The sequence below is a fragment of the Chaetura pelagica genome, unplaced genomic scaffold (assembly GCF_000747805.2).
Source record: "Chaetura pelagica isolate M959 unplaced genomic scaffold, ChaPel_1.0 scaffold911, whole genome shotgun sequence".
NCBI lineage: Eukaryota > Metazoa > Chordata > Aves > Apodiformes > Apodidae > Chaetura > Chaetura pelagica.
Genome location: NW_009952354.1, coordinates 346292 through 355894, shown reverse-complemented (window position 1 = coordinate 355894; position 9603 = coordinate 346292).

The following is a 9603-nucleotide window of genomic DNA, read 5'->3' as shown; positions in this document are numbered from 1 at the left end:
ACCCTTAGAGGCTCCTTCTGGAGCCAAGTGGGGACAAGTCACTTGTAGACCCACCAGAACCAAAGACAGGCAGAAGAGCTTACAGCAGGACTCATGGATGGCCAGATTTGGCACCATTTCTGGCCAGTGCAGCTGCAGTGTGACATGGATGAGGCTGTGGGGCAGGAAGAGCTTGAGTGTGTGTTTGGAAGGTTCTTCTCTTACACCCTACCTTCCATGTGACTGAAACACCAGGTGGGTGTGTGGGTATGAGGGGCAGGAGGACACCAGCATGCTGATGGGTGGTCCTTGTGTTTTCCTCCTCCATTGCTTCTCCATGGGTCTGGCATGGACTTTGTTGGAGTCCACTGGATGTGGGCACACCTGTGGTCCAGCACCATGGACTTGGCTGTGGGATCTGTACCCTTCTCCCTGCCCTCCCACACAGTTGTGGGAGCTACTAGCATGGGACCCAACAGATTGCTCCAGAGCAACGTCCTGCCTGGAGCTGCTGACACCTTCTTGGAGCCTACTCTGTCCTGCTGGTGACTTGGTTCCTCTTTCTCCTCCAGCTGATGTGCCGATTGTCCCTCTGAAGTGTGAGGAGCTCTCCGTGTGCTCCCAGATGCCTTATGCAAGGGTGCAATGCTGTGTCTTTGAGACTGTGACGTTGTTCTTTCGAGCCACCTCTAAAAGACAGGACACAGACTTTGTCTTCAGGACCATGGGCATCCTTTCCATACGGAACAGGGAGGTCACCATGAGGTTTTTTGATGACTTTCTCCTCACTATGGACGACACTGGAAAGCTGCTGAAAGCCCTTCGCAGTGTAAGTTGGTCCCTTCCCTGTGCTGCACCTTGTCCTGCTGGACACCTGTCAAAGGACAACTGAACTGATTTCTGGTGGCCTGTGAGGGCCCTCTAGTCCCCTGGGGCAGTGATGGTCCACAGCAGTGCCAACTCTGTGGTGTCCTGCTGTCCTACACAGTGGCCCAGCTGACAGTAGAATCCAGGAGGGGTCATCTAGAGTTAGATCAAAGCTCTGCCCAGCCCACTGTCTGTCCTAGAAATTAATCATGGTGAGGCTTTGATGGTTCAAAAGTGGACACTAACTAGAGAAGAAGTCCAAGACCAAGTGTCCCATCCTACCTCACCCCTCATAGAAAGCCAACTTTAGTTTCCTTGCACGTGAGCAGCCATGGGGTGATCTCACTGCTTTGGATTCAACTCCTTGGACCCTGTTTGGGAGAGGGACACGCCAGATCCTGTTCCCCATATCCTTGTTGTGCACCTGGGGAACTGCAGCTCCCATGGGGCAACAAACATATGGCAGTGCTACTGCTCCTTGTCACCTCTGAGCTGGGCACCTTCTGCCTGAAGAGTTGAGGGACTCCTGTGAGCCAAAGAAAACTTTGTTGTAGGATAGCCAGGTGGCCACATCTTCTAAGAGCAGGTGAAAGACTTCATAAGCAAGGTCAAAATGTCCCTGAAATGCTCTCCCACATCTCTGTCTCTGTTTCAGACCCCAGAGAGGAGACATCTGGTGATATCCAAAAGAGAAAGCCCTGATTTTCACATAGGTCCTCGTGGTGTCTTCGTGTTGCCACAGTACGTTGGCTTCTCCTTGACGAGGAACTAAGACAACATCTTCCACAGGGTTTCTTCTGGGTGCAATTTCAAAATGGACATGGCCCAGAATTCCCTGCATGTGGATTGCACCATAAAGTGTCCCCAGCTGGGCACCAGGTTCACCCAAGTCCTACATTTGTGAGGTAGCCATGGCTTGGGTAACAGGAGGAGTGATTTCTCCTGCTTTGGTGCTTCAGTGAGGTCCCTCAGAGCTCTGATCTGAGGTGGGGCTGCTCAGCAGTGTCCCTGATGGCCATGGGGGTGGTGGTTGTGCTCTACAGATGCCCTGACACGGGCCTGAGAGGGTCTACAAGGCAGGGTTAGAATTCAAACCAACCTTGTCCAGCTGGCTAAAGAGAGTGGTCTATTCTCCTGGTCTGTGGACAGGAAAAAGAGATGAGAGATGCTCTTCAATGAAGGAGTCCTAACTTTTTCAGAGTTAGGATTTGGGAGTCCTGGAGCAGACTGATGGGACCTCTCATGAGCTCCAAGGCCATGGAGGTCTTGTTCACTCCATGTCCTAAAAGAGCTCTCCAGGACATTGCATGTTCCTCTTTGGAAAGCAATTGAGAGACCTGTTGAAGGACTCTGAAGCCTTGATAGACCTTTTCCAGTCTCTCCATGTCTGCACTGTTAATGGAAGATGCAATGGGAATGTGGTGGCCCTTTCTTTTATCTGGTGTCTTCTCCTTTCCAGGTTTACTCTTCTGCTTCCCTCTGAGAAACCAGCCAGGAAACATCTCCCCACAGCACCTCTGAAGGCCAGAGGAGACTGGAAGAGGAAAGAGGAGGAGATGAAGGAGAATGAAATGGGTGATAAGCAAATTGAGAAAGTCACAGAAGACGAGACCAAGGAGGAGGAAGAGAAGAAGAAGAAGAAGCAGGAAGAAGAGGAAAAACAGACGCATGTTGATTGTGCTGTACTCCTCTATGCAGGCGAGCGCCGGGCACAGGGCTGGTCTCAGGTAGTTCCTGCTAGGTGAAGGCCAGAGGAGACTGGAAGAGGAAAGAGGAGGAGATGAAGGAGAATGAAATGGGTGATAAGCAAATTGAGAAAGTCACAGAAGACGAGACCAAGGAGGAGGAAGAGAAGAAGAAGAAGAAGAAGGAAGAAGGAGATGAGCAAATGGAGACTGATGGTAGTGTCATATCTGACCAGGGTGTGGGGAGTGGACAGGATGGCTTGTCTGTGGGTGCTCCTTTAGTCCTCAGCTGTAGGAGGTTGAAGCCAAGGCCAACACATGGTGCCTGGGATGGAAGCTGGCACCTCTTGTGCTTTGCTGTCCATAGTCACCAGCTATGGAAAGAGACCTCCTGGCAGCCCAACATGGAAGAAGGCAGCTGGTACTGCTGAGGGACACTCTCCCCAGGGCTCTGAGCCCTGCTCAATGTCACAAGCTGCTCCTTCATTTTAGGAATTTCTGTCTGGAGCTGCCAGAGGTGGAGAGATCTACCTCTCCTGCAGATCCTGTGCACTTGAGTTTGGGGAGAAAAATTGCCTGGAGGTTACTTTTCAAAAGGTGCTAAACTGTGCCAAGGACCTCCTGGAGAATCAGACCTCTTTGAGGTGATGGCATCAAAAGCACGGAAAAGACATGGACCTGTTAGAAAGGGTCCAGAGGAGGACATGGAGCTGATCCAAGGGCTGGAGCAGCTCTGCTCTGGAGCCAGCCTGAGAGAGTTGGGGTGTTCAGCCTGGAGAAGAGAAGGCTCCAGGGAGACCTCAGAGCAGCTTCCAGTGCCTGAAGGGGCTCCAGGAAAGCTGGGGAGGGACTTGGGACAAGGGCAGGGAGGGAGAGGACAAGAGGGAAGGGATTAAAACTGGAAGAGGGAGATTGAGGTGAGACATGAGGAGGAAATTCCTTGCTGTGAGGGTGGTGAGAGCCTGGCCCAGGTTGCCCAGGGAAGCTGTGGCTGCCCCATCCCTGGCAGTGTTGAAGGGCAGGTTGGATGGGGCTTGGAGCAACCTGGGCTGGTGGGCGGTGTCCCTGCCCATGCAAGGAGGTTGGAGACTGATGATCTTTAAGGTCCTTTCCAACCTGAACCATTCCATGATTCTATCAAGGGAACTGGATTGTTTTCTCAGATGCTGGAGCTGATCTGCTTGACATTCCTGTTAAAAGGCTCCAAAGGCACTTTCTGAAGAGTCTTCCTCATGTGTCATTCCAGAGAGTTCTTCTAGTGAATATCTCAGTTCTCAAGGAAAGATGTCTCATGCCAGGTCATCTGGCCGGAAGAAGAGAAAGGGGAAGAAAGACAAAGACAAAGGCAAAGACAAAGACAAAGACAAAGGCAAAGACAAAGACAAAGAGTCACCTGGCAGGTGAGGCTCAGGGAGGAATGGGTGAGGCTGATCCTGTGCTCTTGGGATTCTGGGGTGAGCTGTCCCCTTGGCACCCCGTCTTGGTGTTGCCTCTGAAGATGTGCTCAGGTTTGTCGTGGTGACTGAGGCTTGTGTGAGGAATGACTCCAGGAGCTCAGGCTGGTGTTCTCCTTCCTTCTCAATGCCCGTGAAGCTCCTCTCATGTCGGTATAAAAGCTGCTGCTTTTCAAAGAAAAATGAGAATCCATGGCTGCCCCATCCCTGGCAGTGTTGAAGGGCAGGTTGGATGGGGCTTGGAGCAACCTGGGCTGAGGGGAGGTGTCCCTGCCCATGCAGGGGGTTGGATCTAGGTGATCTTTAAGGTCCTTTCTAACTCCAAACATTCTATGATTCTCTGAAGTTCAGAACCTCCTCCCCAACCAAGGCAGAGCAGTGTCTGTGCTCACTGTTCCCTGCCTTGGATTTAGTCAACTGGAAGATTCTTCTTCAGTTCCAAATCTGGTGGCCAGGGCAGGCAGTTTTCTGGAACAGCAGAAGTGCCAGAGACAGCTACTTGCCAGCTGTGCTTCTCACCCTCAAACACCTTCCTCCTGCCCAAGGTGCCCCCAAACCACAGCCTTGAACCTGTGGCCACCACAGTGGAGTTTGCAGGAGGAAGGTCCTGGTCCCTCCAGGCTCTGGTAACTGCACAAGCCACTGTTGTTCACATTGTTCCCTTCACTGTTGACATGAAACCAAGCAGCCAAAGCACCTAATTCTCCAGAAGAACCTCTGTCTGCTGCAGAGGCCAACACTGGTGAGCACAAGGTGGGATCAGCCCCAGCCTGTGCTCACCCACTTGGGTATTTTCAGCTTTCTGCCAAGAATCCAGGAGTTCTCCTTGGAGGGGGAACAGGCCAGCAAGACCAAGGAAGGTCACCATGGCAGACCTCAAACTACACTTCCCATGCTCAAAACCGAAACGAAGACCTCCCTGTCACACCTGCAATGCAAACTGCAGGTCAGGATCTGGGTCAGCTCCAGCTGGGGGTGAAATGGGAGGTGGGTGGAGGCCCCAGGGGATGCTGGAAAGGGCTGCTGGTGCCTTCAGGGCCTCCATCTCCTCCAGCTGAGCCATCTTCATGATTCAATTCTGTGTTCTGAGCTCCTGAGCCTCTCTGGAGGATTTGCCCCATCTCTATAAGTGTTGAAGGGCAGGTTGGATGGGGCTTGGAGCAACCTGGGCTGGTGGGAGGTGTCCCTGCCCATGCAGGGGGTTGGATCTAGGTGATCTTGAAGGTCCTTCCAACCCAAACCAGTCTGGGATTCCATAATTTCACCTCCTGTCTCCTGCTCTGAACAACGGCTCTTCCCTCCCCTCCCCTCATCATGGGTGATGTCAACATGGGAGTGTGGGGCCAGTGGGGAACTGATCCCCTGACCCAGAGGGCCATGTTGGGGTGTTCATCTCAGGGGGGTTTCTGAAGGTGGAGCAGACCCTGTTGGGGGGCTGCACAGCCCCTGCAGCTGCTGGTGCTTCCACTGCTGAACGTTCAGAGCACTTGAGGGAGGTGAGAAGCCTCCTAAAAATCATTTTCTGGTCCAATGCAGGGCAGGTGGTCTCAGGAAGCATTCACAGGGACTTGGCCACCCTCCCAGCTGCCAGCGATTGCAGAAGAGGAGAGGTCTGCTCCCTTCCTGCATGATGCTTGGATGGAGGGACAGCAGGGGCTGTGGAGACGAGCCAGCTTCAGCCTGGGAAACCTGGCTGACAGGAGCTGCCCAAGGCATGAGGAACTGAGTCAACTCCTGAGTGCTGAGGCTGGGTATGACATCTTCTTCTGCCCCATGACATCAACCACACCCTGCTCCGGGCAGCTCCAAGTTGCCTCCAAGCTGGAGGCATGAGAGGCAGGAGGATCTCAGCCAGCAGGTGGGTCAGACCTTTCCCTTGCTGTTGCAGCAACCCGTCTATGAGGGCAAACTACATTCTGCAGCTCCTGGAGACCTACCACATTCGTCGGGAGGACTGGAGCAGGAGGGTGGAGCAGAACAGGCGGAGGCATCTCCAGAATAAGAATCTCTTCTGGTAAATCTCTCCAGCTGTGGATGGTGGCTCCAAACCCCCTGCAGTGCCCTGTACCCCACAACCAGGACCACCCAGGGGAAGGGGGTCTCTGGTGGGCACCCCTGGTGGGAGAGCAGCAGGCTGGGCTTGGGAGGTTGGCACCTGGAATGAGGGCACCCTGGGCACCTTGGTAGGGTCTTTGGTAGGACCAGAAAGTTGTAGGTGCCCCAAGAGAAAAGGGTTCCTCCAGAGTTTTCTACCTACCCACTGAGACCTCTCACCCTGTGGACTGATGCCTCTTTGGCCCAAAGTCTCCTCCCTTGCCCAACCCATCCTGGAAGTGTTCAAGATTGGATGGGGCAACCTGGTCTGGTGGTGGGTGCCCCTGCCCATGGCAGGGAGTTGGGACTAGAAGGTCTTCAAAATCCCTTCCAACCAAAACCAGCCTGGGAAGCTGGGATCCCCAGGCTGATTGCCTGCACATGGGACCTTCTCATTGCCTGGCATGCCAGGGTTTGTGTCCCACCAGAAGAAGCAGGGAAACACTAGGAGGAGCAGATCCCATAATATCCAGCTGGAACTAAGCAGGGAGACTTTCTGGCCCCTGCTCCCCACCCAGTGCCACCAACCTGTCTCTCCTTAATGCCACAGCATTGGGCAGCAGATGACTCTCCAAGATCCAAAGAAAAGGTACCTGGACCCCTGGCAGAACCAAGGACACGTGATTATGATGGAGAAGTCTGTAAATGACATCCTGGGCCCTACCGGGCATGGGAAGCCCTGTGGTCTCCGTCTCTACTACATTCCTATTAAATCTGGTCCCCACCTCTCTTCTGGGTGGCTGCACTTCCTCTTCCAAACCTGTCTGGAGCCAGGGTGGGCTCCGGGTGCTGTGGACATTGCCATGAGACATCTGTGACTTGGGGGACCTCCAGACTGAGCAGAAATGGGAGCTCTGGGGCTCAGTAGAGGGTTGATGGAGTGGGGTGAGAGACCTCCATGGGAGCTCTGTGGTCCATGCAGTGCTGGGGGGCACCAGGGCTCACCTGCTGCATCTCCTGTGGGGTGTGGAGAGATGGGGAGGAGGAAGGTGGTGGGACATGGAACAGCGAGCTCCCACCCCCACCAGGTCCTTCCATCTCCACCAGAGCTGAGCCCAACCTGTGCCAGGGCCAGAAACAGCCAAAGATGCTCTGGAGCCACCAAAGCACCTTCTTGAAAGTGTAAAATTGGGAAAGGTCTTCAAAATCCCTTCCAACCAAAACCAGCCTGGGAAGCTGGGATCCCCAGGCTGATTGCCTGCACATGGGACCTTCTCATTGCCTGGCATGCCAGGGTTTGTGTCCCACCAGAAGAAGCAGGGAAACACTAGGAGGAGCAGATCCCATAATATCCAGCTGGAACTAAGCAGGGAGACTTTCTGGCCCCTGCTCCCCACCCAGTGCCACCAACCTGTCTCTCCTTAATGCCACAGCATTGGGCAGCAGATGACTCTCCAAGATCCAAAGAAAAGGTACCTGGACCCCTGGCAGAACCAAGGACACGTGATTATGATGGAGAAGTCTGTAAATGACATCCTGGGCTCTACCGGGCATGGGAAGCCCTGTGGTCTCCGTCTCTACTACATTCCTATTAAATCTGGTCCCCACCTCTCTTCTGGGTGGCTGCACTTCCTCTTCCAAACCTGTCTGGAGCCAGGGTGGGCTCCGGGTGCTGTGGACATTGCCATGAGACATCTGTGACTTGGGGGACCTCCAGACTGAGCAGAAATGGGAGCTCTGGGGCTCAGTAGAGGGTTGATGGAGTGGGGTGAGAGACCTCCATGGGAGCTCTGTGGTCCATGCAGTGCTGGGGGGCACCAGGGCTCACCTGCTGCATCTCCTGTGGGGTGTGGAGAGATGGGGAGGAGGAAGGTGGTGGGACATGGAACAGCGAGCTCCCACCCCCACCAGGTCCTTCCATCTCCACCAGAGCTGAGCCCAACCTGTGCCAGGGCCAGAAACAGCCAAAGATGCTCTGGAGCCACCAAAGCACCTTCTTGAAAGTGTAAAATTGGGAGGGGGGGGGGGAACAGGGAGGAGTTCCTTTCATCACCAAGGAATTCAAAAGTTGTGTTTAACGGAGGGATGAAAAACATGGGACCCTCAACTGTGTCCCCATCTCAGCAGAGTGGGACATACACAGGGTGGTCCCAACAGAGGGCACATGGGACCATTGTGATGGCCCTGTCTGGGAGCCCACAAACATGACTAGAGGAGAGACAGGCAGGGACAGGGGAGCTCTGGGAGAGCCAACTCCAGGCCCTCTGTCCTCTCCAGAGGTGAGGACATTTTGGTGTGCTCAAGGGAGGAGAAAGCCCTGATGGAGACTGAAGGAAGAGAGAATCATTCTGGCATTGGATCCATCTCTCTTGGCCAATTGCTACCCCAGACCACCTCATACCACCCATTCATGGTGCAGATGCAGTGGTAAAGAAGCTGAAAGGACAGAAAATCAGGTTTTTTTCTCCAAACCAGGCCTAGAGGAGGAAAGGGTAGGGAGCTCTGACCCACACACCCCATCAGCTGGGCTACCAGAGGGCAAAAATGGGATGGCAGGAGGATTAAAAGTGTCACAGAAGCAGTTGGATGGCTGGTCTGGGAAGAAAACCAAGGGCTGAAAGGTCCCAGTGCCAGCACAAACCCTGGAGACATGAGCTTGGAGGACAAGGCTCCAAACTGAGGAGACCTCCAAGGCTGAGCCCAGCCAAGAGGGCTGTCTGACCCGGGCTTCCCTGGGACAGGGCAATGTCACCAGGGGAGGATTTCCCTGCAGGGACCACAGCCGGGCAGGGAGGTGGCAGTGGGACCCCAGGGACACTGAGTGAGGGGCCCTGGGGACATCCCAGCTTACCTGGACCTCCCTGCCCAGGGTCTTCCCCAGGCATCACTCAGCTCCCCATGGAGACCCTTGTACCACTTGTATTTTAAACTGAATTGCCACAGCTTGGCAATTGGTCACTTCTCCCAAGGAGCAAGTGATGGGACAAGAGGAAACGGCCTCAAGTTGCTCAGGGGAGGTTGAGGTTGGATCTTGGGAACAGTTTCTTCCCCAAAGGGCTGTCAGGCCCTGGCCCAGGCTGCCCAGGGGGGAGTCCCCATCCCTGGAGGGGTTTCCAAGCCCTGGAGAAGTGGAGCTGAGGGACACGGGGCAGGGGTGGCCTTGGCAGGGCTGGGGGAAGGGTTGGACTGGGTGATCTTAAAGGTCTTTTCCACCTAGAACAATTCTGTGATTCTATGGAACTCGTTGCATCTCCCACCGAGGATGCTGCAAAGTCCCTCAGTTCCTCCCCTCTTGCACCCCTCAGATGCAGCTGAAACTCGTCCCAGCTCCAACGCGTGATCCCCCTCCCCCGCTGGGATGTCCCGGTGGCACCACGTCCCCTCCACAGCCCCCTCCTGTCCCCGAGGTGCCACCCCAGCCTTTCCCACAACCCCAGCCCTCCCGGGGGCAGCACCCGAACCCCCTTTCGCAGCCACTTGAAAGGCGTCGGGGCGGGTTCTCCGGCGGTGCCAGGGGAGGGGACAAGGCGGGGATGATGTCCCCAGGGATGTCCCCAGGGATGTCCCCAGGGCCCCGGCGCGTG